At 40.9% G+C, this 15132-nt stretch overlaps 1 long non-coding RNA gene across 2 annotated transcripts; it reads right to left on the bottom strand.

The window, feature by feature from the left end:
• Positions 1-3102: 3102 nt before the first annotated feature.
• On the bottom strand, positions 3103-14406 carry LOC144628819 (uncharacterized). 2 transcript variants are annotated; one of them, XR_013566290.1, is made up of 4 exons: positions 14322-14406; positions 9928-10111; positions 3380-3528; positions 3103-3272 (listed from the first exon to the last, which is right to left on the bottom strand). It is a non-coding gene; the product is annotated as an uncharacterized LOC144628819 (long non-coding RNA). The 2 variants fall into 2 exon arrangements; XR_013566289.1 differs by having other exon boundaries at positions 9928-10099; positions 14322-14361.
• Between the last annotated feature and the right edge of the window lie 726 nt (positions 14407-15132).

The raw sequence follows: 15132 nt of genomic DNA, 5'->3' as shown, positions 1-15132 counted from the left end.
ACAACTCGGTGTCGTCACCGAGGCGAATTGCAGCGTCTGTTTCCTAGAAAACAAACCACTACACAGCTTTCTATTTTTTTTTTTTTTGATAAGTAGCTTTAGTCAAATATTTTGCTACTGATACTTCGAATAAATAGTTACAACTTCACACACCTTGGAGAAAAATGCGAAAAATATTCGAAATAAGCGAAGGCAAAGGAACAAAGAAAGCACACACGAAAGCACAGTCGAAAGTATCGATGTATTACCAGCTCTGATTCTGTTATCTTTTCACCGCTGTTGTTGTTGTGTTAGCGAGAAGCAAAAATACTCATCATACAACTTTCGTGAACTTTCCACGAACGGCCACTATTTTATCTCCGTTCACCAACAGAGAAATTGATCGATAGAAACAGCTCCCATCACCAGTAACAGTTAGTGGAACATATTCTTCAAGCGCTCTAGGTCTCTTTAGATGGAACAATTTGCTGCGCATAAAAATCGATATTTAATTTTTCTACCACCGGTTCCTTAAATACAAAATCTCCAATAACTTCACGAGTTTACTGGCAGACATGGATGAAGGAATCCCAGCCTAATTCTGACGCGTTTTTAAGGTCTTGACTGAAGTTCAATCGTTGAACAGGCTCCGCCATTTTGGATTTGCCGTTTATCGCCAGGCGTCCTAGGCGAACTTTCCCGACAAGCTTGGCGGGTGACGTCACATCCAAATTCGCCGGGGACGACTGGGGACGAGGCTGGTGACCTCTCACGCGAAAACGTTCCTTACGGAATCCGTGTGTTCGGCGAAACGCGCGGCAAGTGAACGGATGAGAAACGGCACGGATACCGAGAACGGCTACACGGATGTAAATTTTTGTTACACGGATGAAGTTGAACGGCTACACTGATGTAATTTTTTTTTCGCACGGATGAAGTCGAACGGCTGCACGGATGTAAATTTTCTTCACACGGATGAAGTCGAACTGCTACACGGATGTAAATTTTCTTCACACGGATGATGTCGAACGGCCGCGCGGATGAAAAAAGTTTAAACGGCTTCATTCATAACAAAATAGCAAAACTCCTCTTTCGAACGGCTCGGAATAATATTATCGCCATTGTTTAACTGTCCCGCGCTGCGAAATCATTTCAAAGTCAAAGCATTCAAGCAGATTTTTTTCCACAAAGTTTTTCGTTTTTTATGCTTCTACGCGCGTCAGAAAATTAAGTAAAAGAAGGCCGCCATTGTTTAACTGTCCTGCGCTGCGAAATCATTTCAAAGTCAAAACATCCAAGAAGTTTTTTTTCTCTTAGAGTTTCGTTCTTATGCTTCTACGCGCGTCACAAAATTTAGTAAAAGAAGGCCGCCATTGTTTAACTGTCCCGCGCTGCGAAATCATTTCAAAGTCAAAACATCCAAGAAGTTTTTTTTCTTTTAGTTTTTCGTTCTTATGCTTCTACGCGCGTCAGAAAATTTAGTAAAAGAAGGCCGTCATTGTTTAACCGTCCTGTGTCCTGCGCTGCGAAATCATTTCAAAGTCAAAACATCCAAGAAGTTTTTTTTCTTTTAGTTTTTCGTTCTTATGCTTCTACGCGCGTCAGAAAATTTAGTAAAAGAAGGCCGTCATTGTTTAACCGTACTGTGTCCTGCGCTGCGAAATCATTTCAAAGTCAAAACATCCAAGAAGTTTTTTTCTCTTAGTTTTTCGTTCTTATGCTTCTACGCGCGTCAGAAAATTTAGTAGAAGAAGGCCGTCATTGTTTAACTGTCCCGCGCTGCGAAATCATTTCAAAGTCAAAGCATTCAAGCAGATTTTTTTCTCTTAGTTTTTCGTTTTTATGCTTCTTCGAGCGTCAGAAAATTAAGTAAAAGAAGGTCGCTATTGTTTAACTGTCCCGCGCTGCGAAATCATTTCAAAGTCAAAGCATTCAAGCAGATTTTTTCATCAAAGTTTTTTGTTTTTATGCTTCTACACGCGTCAGAAAATTTAGTAGAAGAAGGCCGCCATTGTTTAACTGTCCTGCGCTGCGAAATCATTTCAAAGTCAAAACATCCAAGAAGTTTTTTTTCTCTTAGTTTTTCGTTCTTATGCTTCTACGCGCGTCAGAAAATTTAGTAAAAGAAGGCCGCCATTGTTTAACTGTCCCGCGCTGCAAAATCATTTCAAAGTCAAAGCATTCTGTTTGGTCAGGGCACTACAAATATTCCTATACATTTCTGCAATTTGAGTATATTTATTATTGGCAAACTGAGAAAGCAAAGCTGTTCGCTTTTTTTCAGCGAGAGAGCGTGTTCGCAGCAACGGGTCGTCAGTGTATTCCAACGTAACACGAGGTAATATTTATCTTAGATCTCAAATCAGAAGCGCTCGAAATTTGCATTCCGTCAAGCAACGAAACATTTTCTCGTAACTCGTTGAATTGACCTTAGTTTTTAGTCTTAGATAAAATTTTTATCGATGATCGAATGTTATAAAAGCGAAGATATTTCAAGAGCAGAAAAAAAACCGTGTCCGTTTAGAACGAGAAGTTTTTAAACATCACATTTACTAAGGTGCAGTTTTTAGCTCATGCCATTTGAACGTCTTATAAACTTTCTTATATGTATAGCGTGTAGCTTGAGCCGCTTCAAGGGCTGATGAAACTTTAAATGGACAGCTTTTGCTGCTCGAGCGGCTAAAAGTTTTCTTTGTATGGAACGGTTAAACGGCTAGTAAATTTCTTCGCCCGGAACGGCTACACGGCTTGAACAGCTAGTAAATTTCTTCACACGGAACGGCTACACGGCTCGAACGGCTAGTCAATTTCTTCACACGGAACGGCCACAAGGCTCGAACGGCTGACAATTTTTTTTACACGGAACGGCCACACGGCTCAAACGGCCCTTAATTTATGATACACGGATAGCTTACAGGGCTCAAACGGCATCCCTTTCCGTGCACACGGCTACTCAACGGCAAACGCGCGGCTATCCGTTTCAAAACGGCAAGTCCTAAGGAACGTTTTCGCGTGAGAGGTCACACTTTTAAAAAAGTATATTTTAGCATAAAATTTAAAAGGTCATTTTTCATTAGTGTGCTTTGGAAGCGTTCAAATAACGGATACTAAAGCTTCTTTTATTCATTTCAGCCAATGGACGTCGAGTCCTTTATTATATTTTTTTCTTTGTTTATTTATAATCCGCTGTGCAGACTGCTGTAATATAGACTGCAGCTACTCTACTTCACATGTTCAGGTTAATATCAATGACATCTTCTTCGTGTTTTCTGTACCACATTTTGAATCAGCAGCTAAACAGGGGAACAATTGGAAAAAAATATTCAAGCACAAGCAGCTAGAAATTAAGAAGGAAAAACAAAATTTGCTTCAAGAAAACAAACAGCTTTAAGATAATTACCTGCCTTCACTTCCAGAATCCATAATTATACACTCTCTCGCATTCCTCGCGACATTCCTCATATAATTCACTACTCGCTCCAGTTGGACGACGACGCGCGAGATCACTCAAGAAGTTCTTCGCGTCATTTTCCCTGATCGGAATGTTGCCTGTATCGGGACAAGAAAAAGTGATATTATTCAACAAGGATATATCTGAGTGATTACCATTTTTTCTTTGTTATGGCAGCGAGAACGGTCATAAGAGTAGTAAGGGATGGAGCAAACAAACAAGTCAAAAAGTGAACCACACACACAATGAAGGAATGAATAAACAAGCAAGCATGCGAATCAACAGACAATAAATAGAGGCAGGAAGGAAGGGAGGAATGAGAGAAGGGAAAAAGGAAGGGAAAAATGAAGTTAAAAAGGAAGGAAGGAAGGATCGTTTCCCAAAATTCTGTTCCTCGGACTTTATGTCTCAAAGATCACACTTCAAAGAAATATGTCAACTAGATAAGCGACCTATTGGTGTGCTCTCCTTCAGACTTTGATGCTAAAATGGCAACTGGTTATAACGGCAGAATGATTCCAAATTATTGAATTCAAACTTGAAAACCGAACGGAACTAACCTAAAAGGAACCTGTTGTTCTCCAACATCAACAAACACCCAAAATTAATATTAACTTATAAAAAACAACTCAAAGGAAGTTACGTAACAAACTTTGGCAATTATACACTCCCATTGTTACATAGCATCATAAACAAGAATGTGATTGCAGCGGTTACGTAATCATACAGATGCTTTTTAAAAAATCAAGGGCTTTTCTATGGCCAAAACTTAGACAAAAAGACAAAAAAAGAACACATTAAAATACAAACTTTTCCCGCATATCAGGAGAACAATTAGCTTACTTCCATGCGTTAATAAAACGTTTACAGTCTGCTTGACATTTTTAAACGCCTATGTTGATTGTGTAAAGAATTCCAGTGTTCGGCTACACTTCAAAACAGCTCAAAGGAAAAAGAAGTTACGTTACAAACTTTGGCAATTTTACACTTCTATTGTCCACCATGAATGGTTATGTAACGTCATGAACAAGAATGCGATTGCAGCGGTTACGTAATGCAACCAATGCATTTTTTGCAACCAAGCGGCTTTTTATGGCCGGAATTTATGAAAGACAAAAGAACACATAAAAATGTTTAAACAATGCAGTTACGATACTATAAAATGGGACTGCAAACTGAGTTCGTTCTCATTTCACTAGACGACATGGCCACGGCACCAGCACGGCAGCTCAATAATAAGGTGTGTAAAACTTTCGCGCCAATTTCTAGAAATTTGGGTAGTTCATATAAGGCAGAGCTGTGTTTCACTTTCAAATAACTACATATAGGACGGCGTATAATAAGTTCTTAGCTCGGGTTAAAGACGAAAAAGGCCTACATGTTATCATCTTTCATTAGTAACAATTTGACATGCGTTCACTAGATTTAACATCACGTTTATATTGTACTGATTTCTCCTGTTTCTTAGAGAATCCGAAGCGCGCTGCTGAGCAGAGTTATACCAGAATACAAGGAAAATGTTCGTTGCTGTCTGCGAAGTTATAGTACAGCAAGAATGAGAAAACGTCTTACGAAGATCTGTGGCTGAACATATGCACAAAGTGAGACGAATGCGACGAACAAATCAAGCAGATGAAAGGAGTTGTATTTTTTTTTCTCTGCTGTTGCTGCCCTGGAAAAAAGAACCAAAGAAAAGAAAGAGAATTCTGACAGCCAAGAGCAAGAAGACGACCAGAACGAAGGAGTGCAGGAAAAGTATTGGCCGGCCATTAGTTACTGGGTTGCAGTACAGTCCTCGAATGGATTGCCCGTGTCAACTGTTCCGCTGCATGCAGCTCTGTTAGAAACGGGCATGGAAGTGACAGCCAACACCCTGCTGCCGGCCTGCAAAAGGGGAGGCGAAGAGAAATCGTGCGCACCACTTTGCACAACGCTTAAAGATCACAACAATCACTTTTTACAGACCAAGGTAGACGAGTCCTTTTCTCACAGCCTTCAATCACTTCAACAACAACTCGTAGAGGAACCATTGGAGTCGCTCAACGCAAGTGAACGTGTTGTGAGGTTACAAGTGGTTTGCAGTATGTTTAGTACAAAGCTGCGAGAAAAAATCATCCCATCGCTCGTCAGTTCTGGCTTGCAATTTGATGTCTTTGGCATCGAAGAAAGCGATTTCCCAACAGATGTCCCGACAATTACGAAAGCTCTTGCCTCGCCTATCGTTGTGTTGACGAACGACATCGAAAGAGCCATGTCAAAATTGAATTACGCCCTTTACTGCTGAGAAGTCTTTAAAAGGGTGAAACGATCGCACTTCACGTATCAGCACTGCTGCTCGCTGACCAAATTTCTTTCCCTATTGGCCAACAATTACCAGTTCAAAGACAGCATAGTAAAACACCTAAACAAGCTAGTCGAGCTACTTGGGAACAGAGATTGCGAATTCAAGAAGCAAATTCGTATCAACTACGACTTAATCAAAGTGAATCAAGGATGGTGTCTATCAATGAGCCAAAGAAAGTTCGTTTTTGATCCCATCAAAGAGACGGACATTGGCAAAGAATCACCCAGGGCGTTCATCGAATACGACCACACCAAAGAGCCTGATCCAGGATACTTTAAAGAAATCTTGGAAAATAGCCTGAACCAGCTTGGAACGGCGCACTTTTGCGAGTACTACCTTCGTCTACTCAACTGCCGCATCAAGCAACACAAGGAGAAAGTCATGTGCCTGATTAGAGAGCCTAACAGCGGAAAAACAAGCCTCTTCACGCCCCTTACGCGCTTGATCCCAACAAGGCACATCGCGATGATCAGCAAATAGAAGGCGTTCAACAAGAGTTTGGTCGATGAAAACACTCAAATTCTCTTCCTTGACGAGGCACACGCGAAACTGATGGAGCCAGACGACTGGAAGATATTGACGCAAGGTGGTTTGACGGCACATGACCGCAAGTATAAAACATCAAGCCTCTCCCTGATAAGATGCCCCATGTTCATTACATGTCAGACCGACATGGACTTCGGAGCAGAGCACAATCTCGCTATGGAAGCCCGCTTGAAGAAGTTCCATTTTAAAAGCCTGAACTCGCCACGTGTGGCAGGAGTCCAAGAATCCTTGCGTGCCAATGCAATGGACTGCATAGTTTGGGCACTTGGACTTGCGCGCACTCCAGACGACGAGCTTTCTCCTCCCGTGCCGGGGACCAGTTTACAGCCGGGTGAAATCGACGAGGAGGAAAAAGAGCGAATCAGATTGATGCAGCTTGAAGACAGTGATAGCGAGCACGAGCAAGTTGGTACTTCGACAGCCATAAGTGACAGTGAGGGTGAAACGTCCGACACCGATTCTACCCCGTTTGGAGAGATGGAGAAGACTCTAAAGAACATTGAGCTCGTTAGCAAACATGAGCCGAGCCACTCTCTACGACAAAGACAACTTGGCCTGCTCGCCTCTGAAATGAAACGCACAGTCGATTCATGTAACAGCCTGCAAGAGAGCGCCCGTTTACGTGTGCTAGAAGAGACGAAAGAACGCTGGATCTCACTGGGCATGATCAAAAGAAGAAGACGCCCACCTCTTAGAATCGGTACACGGACGTACCATCCCAATATCGAGAAGTCAAGGGAAGATTACTTCGCGCGAAAGAAGGAAAAAGATGAACGAATGCTCGTCAAAAAAGCGCGGGAATACTTCAAGGACGAGTGCGTGATGGAGAAAGAGAGGGAGCTTCGAGACCTACAAAAGAGAGAAGATAGTGCCAAAGACGAGGGAATGAAGCGCGCGCTTAATTACATGATGGAAATGACAGTGGAGGCACCAAAAGCATGAAGTTCCAGGACTTGCCAAACTGGTCTTGATAGAGCGAAAGAAGAAGGCCGTTGAAATGAAGTTTGTTGCGCCTTCACAGGCGCAGCTCATCAGCAGCATTTGGTGCCCCCAACCCTATCCTTGCGAAGAGATGAACGACGAGGAAGACGAAACACTCTTCATTACACCAACACCCATGGTGCACAGCCGTTCATCCACTCCAAAACCAGCATCCCAGAAACGACGCAGTGAGAAGGCCACAAGCAGCACCCATATCGCAAAAAAACGAAAAATCACGCACTATTACACCCCCAGTCAAGGTTAAAAAATGGAACTGTCAAGAGGAATCTAGTTTAAAAAGTCAGAATTAAATAGTGTTGTAACTTGTCGTTGTTTTGAAAGTTCAGGCATTGCTGGAACTATTCTATATTGATAGTGGCAAAAAAAATGGATTAGCCGAGAGTCAAGTTTGTGTATTCATAATGTAATTGCCGGATTGTGTAAATTCACTTTAATTTGGTCCAGCAATAAAGCGTGTTTCATCTCTTCATGCAGTCATTTCAATGTCATTTGGACGATTCTCTAAGTTGAACATGTTAGTGTTGTCCTTGCCTCGGTAATTAAACTAGCTGCATTTTCATTCCAGCCCTTTTCTTGAGAGAGTCTGCCGTTCTTCCGTCTTGAAATTTGAAATCAGGATCCCTCAAAATTGCCGTCCACTGCCCAAACCCGTGCCTATCAATGCCCTTCCTGAGAAACTTATCCTCGTCTGCCGTGAATTTTAACACCCGACGATAAGTTCTTTGAACTCGCAAATGGTCTGTGGGAGGGGAATCTTGATTCTTTTCTTGCTTTGATTATGTTGTTTCGACCGGTGCGGAAACACTTGAGGTTGAACCGCTAAACCTCGTTTGCACTTCCCTATCCACCTCCGAGCCTTTCGTACCTTGTAGCTTTTGTAGACACTCGTGAGCTTTGACAGCAACTTCTCGCGATCTTTGCTTTTGATAGTAAACTTTTGCAACGACAGAACTGTGTTTTTGGTCTTCTGATAAAATACGTTGCTCCTTGCTTGTGAGCAGATCGAGGCCTTGCGTTTCGACAATTTGACGATAGCGCGTCGGATGAATGTATTTTCCGATTGCATCAAACACTAGTTTACTCATAATGTCGCCCAATTTGCTGTGTTGTCCTCCATTTCTGGTGACAAGTACGTAGTCGCACTCTGGTTTCAGCAATGGCCTAACGAAATCGATGTAGCTTTCAAGCACCTGCATGCTTGCATCGGTCAGAATAAATGAGTCAAATCCATACTTGCTGGCCGTCTTGAACTTTTTCTGGTGAATAAATCCTCCGTTCTCCTTTGCTGCTTTAACCATGTCCACGGTCAAATACTGGTAAGTCATAGGCCGAGATCCCTTCACCTTGATGAACAAATACACCGCGACGAATTTCGTGGCAAAGGTTAAGTCCGCAGGATTAACTTGACCTGGGATAGTTTTGCACGTCTTCACGGTATTCTCGTAACGAGGTAAATGAAATGTCACCTCTTCTAACAGTCACACACTTGTATTGGGCAATGATACAATCGATCGGTTTTATTCTTTTCCAAGTGAAGCCGTTTTGGTTTGGGCGATGCTCCATCGATATTTGACCAATTGATTTTTTACTTCTTGCTCATTTTTCTATTTAAAAAAATGGCCAACACAATCTCCTAAAGTTGAATTTCTTTTCCAAAAAACAACGCACGAATGACATCTTAAGAAACTTCATTCATGTTTAAACTTGGCAAGGCATGCCTCCGCTTGCCTGCCCTCATTACTATTGTACAAAATTTATGACACCAAAGATTGTGCTCAGCTTGCCCAAGCAGGTCTATACGCGCCCCATTGTTTGTCTTCATTTGAATGGGCAATATTATTTAGGAACAAAATGGTCCATTAATCGAGAGGAATTCGGACCCACACAGTCCTAAATTTGTTCCTAATTGAGCAGTTTGGGAACAATGCGTTCCACTCACACACAGGAAATCGGAACAAAACGGTCCTAAATTAACAATTTGGGAACAAACCGTTCCATTCACAGATAGGAACTAGGAACAAAAATATCCTAAAATATCAATTTGGGAACAACACGTTCCATTTACAGATAGGAACTCGGAACAAAGCGCTGAAAGCGGTCCTAAATTATCAATTTGGGAACAATGTGTTTCACGCACAGAAAGGAACTCGGAACAAAACAGTCATAAGTTAGTAACTTAGGAACAATATGTTTCATTTACAGTTGGGAACTCGGAACGAAATGTTCCTCTTTTAGCTCATTGTGAACGTTTTGTTCCTAACTTTGTAAAAAGCTGGTCCACTTTAACTTAATAGGAACACAATAACGAGGAACAATCGATATTAGAGGAACGTTCCTTTAGAAAAGATCGGAACATGCCACAAAACTTGAAATCAGTTCAAACCCAGTAAAGATATGAGATAAAATCCATGAACCGGTTGGAAAAGTGCTTAGGTAAAATGAAAACAATCACAAAACTTTGGTAAAACTTAATGCACTCAAAGCCAGTATAACCCGCAGTAAAAAAAATTTGGGAAACGTATAGGAAGGAAGAAGGAAGAAGTCCCATGCCGGGCAAAGCATGAGTGAAGGAAAGACGGACGTAACATCATTAAATGTAACTTACGTTTGTTAACTCTGGAACCTGAATTTGCCGCCCGGTTTTGTGATGCGAGACAGTACGATGTCAGCATGGCCAGCAGCAAAGTAACTTTAATGAAGCGAATCGCAGACATCTCCAGTGGTTGAAGCTCAATATCCCTTGATGTTTACGATGAATTCCCTCGTCTTCTTCACAGCTAGCTGTTAGCCTGGAATTAATCAAAGCGCGTTAAAAGACCTTGTCAGAGCTGATTTGGTATATTATAGTTTAAGACAATAAGTTTTGAAATAGGGCGCGATTTTAGCGATTCCAAGTACAGTGTTGTCGACCCAAATTAAGGGTTTCCAAAGCCAATCTGCGCATCTCCACCTCTATCCCGCGGGAAAAAGAAGTTTTAAATGGTACGTTCATTAGCGTTTTCAAGCCTTCCCAAGCCTTCTGCGTGTTCTCGGCTAACAAATCTAACTATTATCGGTCGCGGGCGCGGTGGCGTGGAGTTGTCTTGGGACACTGTTTTACCGACACGGTGTACTGCATGAAACTTGATATCTTCGGTGCTTTACTTTAGCTCGTTTTCAGTTATGTCATAAACTATGTCCCAACAATTTTCCTCAATCAATGTTTATGATTCTCAGATTTTCTCTTCTGGTGTAGTTCTCTAAAGCGATAAGTTTTTCTTGGATCTCTTTGAGTGATATGGTCGCATTTGATCGTTGACAGCGTGTTTATGGTCATATTATTACTGTTGCAAGCGCCTGTCCAGACTGGAAAGATTACAAGTTTCGCCTCCTCGCTAGCTGTAGCATCTAAACTAGATGTCAAGCATTTTCCTGGTCGAAATTCAGGATTACATGACCGCCCACGTGCGCTGAATGTTCCGCCATCGCTTAAACTTCAAACAGGTTTGAAGCTTGTAATCATCTAGCTCGCCGCTTCGTTTTTTGTCATTCTTGCCGGTGATGTTAAATCCTGGACCAATCAGGGATCCATGTGTTTTGTGTGCTAAGGGCTGTCGAATGAATCAAAAGGCCGTGTAATGTGATGAATGTGTTATGGTTTCATTCGAAATGCATGAACATGAAGAACCATGAATATTTTATTGCTAGCTACTTGACTGCACGGACTGCCTGTTTCCTGGACCATTTTCTCCTCGCAAGAAGCGCTCAACATCCACCGCCCTAGTTGAATTTACGGATCAAATCCTAGAGAGCATGGACAAGGGGTGCGTAACGGAAGCAGTGTTTTTGGATTTACGTAAGGCTTTTGATACTGTTGATCGCTTGATCCTTGTTAATAAGCTCAAGAGTCTAGGAGTGGCTGGAAAAAGCTTGGCGTGGTTTCGCTCATATCTCTCTGGTTGATTTCAACAAACGATCTGTAATGATGCATTCTCCCTTCCAGCTCAAATCACTATGGGGGTACCTCAGGGCAGTATTCTTGGGCACTGCTATTCTTAATGTACATAAACGGCATTCAATCTGTTTTGCAACACTCAAAGATGACTATGTTCGCTGATGATATGGCTTTTTATTGCCACGAGAGTTGCCCAAATGACTTGCAATCAAAACTGAATGCGGACTTGGAAGCGATTACATCCTGGCTGAATAACAACAAGTTGACATTAAATGTTGCAAAGTCGACGTTCATGATCATTAGTGGCAAATCCAGAATAAGTCAATTTAACGATATAGATCTTATGGCTAATAACAGTCAACTGGAGAAAGTAACAGAATTCAAGTACCTTGGTGTAACTATGAACCAGCACCTAACCTGGCATGATCATATTGATCAAATTCAAAGAAAAGTCTCGAAAAGACTGGGAGTTTTACGGAGAATTAACCCTATTCAGACCGGGCTTTTTTTGGTCTTTTCAGACCGGGGGGGGGGGGCGGATTCCGCCCCCCCCCCTCCGTAACTTCCAGAATATTTAAGCAATCACAATGAAACTTACAGGATATATAGTATGTCACAAAATCTATCTTTTGGTATATGTCACGTGGGATGATGACGTCACATCACGTGACAATTACATCATAATGTCAAAACAGCCGCCATCTTGGATCCGCCATCTTGGATTTCGAATTTTTTTCAAAACGTCAGAAAACCGCCCAAAATTACTGGAAAATACTCAAAAACAATAAAAATGTGCTTAAAACCCGTAAACAGGTGAAAAGTTATTTTTCATTAATAGAAACACGAAAATTACAAATTTGGGAAAACATGCCTGTCAAAATGCCGTTGCCATGGTGACGTCAAGTTCCTGACACAACAACCTACCCTACCAAATTATTCCCAGATAGACTTTAGATAAAGTCGCAAAGTGTGGCAGCGTTTGGTTGAATATTAAAAAAGTTATAAGCGTTCAAAGTCGGCGCGGGCACTTTCCGCGCCCCCCCCCCCCCGGTCTGGATAGGGTTAAACATCTGCTTCCTGTCTATGCTCGGAAAATGTACGTCACGACAATGGTCGTTCCAATACTTGAATATGCCAGTATTGTTTGGGGCGATAAAAACAACAAGATCCTAATGGATTCAATCCAAGTTTTACCAAATAAAGCCACTAAATTGATCCTGGATAGGTCGACGCATTCGTCTTCATCCGAAGCACTATCGATCAGATCTGAACTGGACAAACCTGTCTGTCAGAAGGCAATTGCAACGTTACATCCACATGCATAATTTACATTGTAGTCAATGACGACAGTACTAGAAATAACATCATTGTACGAGGACAAAATTATCATAGCTATAACACCCGCTCCAAAGACATCATTCGAACTACAAAATCTGTCACCAACTGGGGACTTCTTAGATCCTTCACCAGTGCTTTGGCTGACTGGAATAAACTGCCGCCAACAACAAAAAATCTATCTCTAAGAGACTTTAAGAATGTCCCACACAAAACATTAATGTAAATAATAAGTATAAGTAGGCTTTTTAACCTTAATGATCAATTGTATTTTTATTAATTTTACTGCGAATTTCAATTTTATATATTTTTAGTCGTATCGTTCTTAGCTTTTAGGGGTTTTTAATCATCTTTGTAATAATTTCGATTTTTAAATCTTTTTTTTTTTTAATGCCATTATTTTTAATCTCAGGACCTCCCTGAAAACCACACTAGTGAGTGGAGCCTCCTGTTAAAAGATTATTATTATTATTATTATTATTATTATTATTATTATTATTATTTGAATCTTCATTCGTGTCCGCCTCCTGCTGGACGTCTTCGATCACTGCCCATGCGTGCTCAAGGGATTTTTCGATATGATATTGACTTTGACACCATCAATTTGTTCTTTGAATTCACACCTTAGTTCGGACATTTGGGAGTGCATTTGTGAGAAGTTGTCTTCCATTCTTGATTCTAAAGATGTTAGCTTGTCCATAATCATCCTCAAAGAGACTTGGTCTTCGGAATCCTTGCTCGAACTCATCTCAGTTTTTCCTTGGCTCTTTAGTTTTAGTCTTCTCTTCGGAGACGGATTTTCTGCACAACTCGGCGAGCGAACCTGCCGTTTCGACATCAAAAGGCTATAATAACGCAAACGATATTTTCCATATTAAGCTTTAGTTATTTCAAGTTTCGGTGGCGCTTTTTTTTCTATGCCGAAGCCTATCTGGGCTTCCCCGGAGCGAAAGTTTACGCAGCTCGTACAACGCGTCGTCCGTCGGCCATCTTGGCTTTCACACCTCCTTCCTTCAATACAACATGCTAAAAGGTCGATGGGATGCCTTCGCAGCCCAAAAGCTCGACATCACGGCATACATCACAGCATCATGATATTTACGAGTGCAAGAATGCATTGCAAGCACAGTACGGTTAAATATTATGTAATGCCCAGCCGGAGTTCGGAGTTGACGGAAAATTATATAATTTTAGCTCATGTTAGCTGGTAAACGGATGTCAATTACCTGATTTTAACCTTAACGCTTCAGTGTTTAATTCACTTAAAGACTGCCAATGTTTTCAGCATCGCTCGGCTAATTATTTACAATGAGCTGATTTATCGCTCTTGCAAAAAACTACAACGATTGCTATCGTTATAAAGGAGACAAAAATCTAACACGTTCTGAGAATGATTGAAGAATTTTCTGTAGCTGCTTGAGCTACGACTTTGCTTCAGTACAGTTAACGCCTTTGAAACGGAACATATATTTAAAGTATACTTCATAAAGAAAAGTGAATGTACTTTCACAATAAAATGTGTTCTCATTAACCAAATGGGATTTGTGCTACGAGTAAAAGGTTTTAACTGCTGCCCAATTCTAGAAAAAAAAGTCAAATTTTATTTTACACTTTTAGCAAAACAACGGCTTCGTTTCATCAGTGGCCAACAAAAACAACAAGCGAAGGAAATATTAATTTTTCGGGGGAACGAACTCCTTGAAGCCCAGTTAGCAATAGTGCAACTTTACCTGAAAGGTATTTGTCCTGCCTTAACTTTTCAACAGCGCGAGAAACTGTTCAGCTGATGTTTTCACTGATGCTTAAGAACATGCATTCTACAACCTGGTTTGCATATTAAATATTGATTGTAAATATTAACCATTGGAACATAAGAGAGCATTGATTTATGTTTTAGGAGATCTCAAAACAACAGCTGTTAAATCAAGTCCTCACGAGCGCTTGTTTACACGTTTCGTGTCATCAGGAACTTGCAATTGTTAACAAGCTTTTAGTTATGTCATCACAGTGTCACTTGTTAAACATTTTAACAAGCTCTTAGACTTGAGGAAAACCGTAAGAGATCTGACAATCAAACATAAAAGATTTATGTTTACAATCTACAATTTTTCACAGTTGTCTCGCGGTGTCATAAATATTTAACAAGCTTTTAGATTTTAGGATAATCGTGAGAGACTGAAAATCAAACATAACTGTTTTACGATATACACGTTCGGTTGTTGGTTTCACAGTTGCTTCGTGTAATCATAAACCTCTTAACAAGATGTTTGATATGATGACAATTTTGAAAGACAAACAACCGAACAGAACTGTTCTAACGGCTCTTGTTTCCACTATTGCTTCGTGGTATTTATCATAAACTTTTCAACAAGCATTTCATAAAGAAAATCGTTCTATGAAATTTACAAACCTAACAACCTGCATTCGCGTTGGGAGAAACTGTTCTAACATTTCACACTTGTTTTGTGTTATCACGAACTTGTTAACAAGCTTTTAGTTATGAGCGTATTCTTGAAAGACCAGAAACCCACGTGCAACGCG

This window comes from Oculina patagonica, chromosome 10, assembly GCF_052425735.1.
Source record: "Oculina patagonica isolate OP01 chromosome 10, crgOcupat, whole genome shotgun sequence".
NCBI lineage: Eukaryota > Metazoa > Cnidaria > Anthozoa > Scleractinia > Oculinidae > Oculina > Oculina patagonica.
The sequence above is the reverse complement of the archived record's forward strand: the minus strand, read 5'-3'. Positions and strand labels throughout refer to the sequence as shown.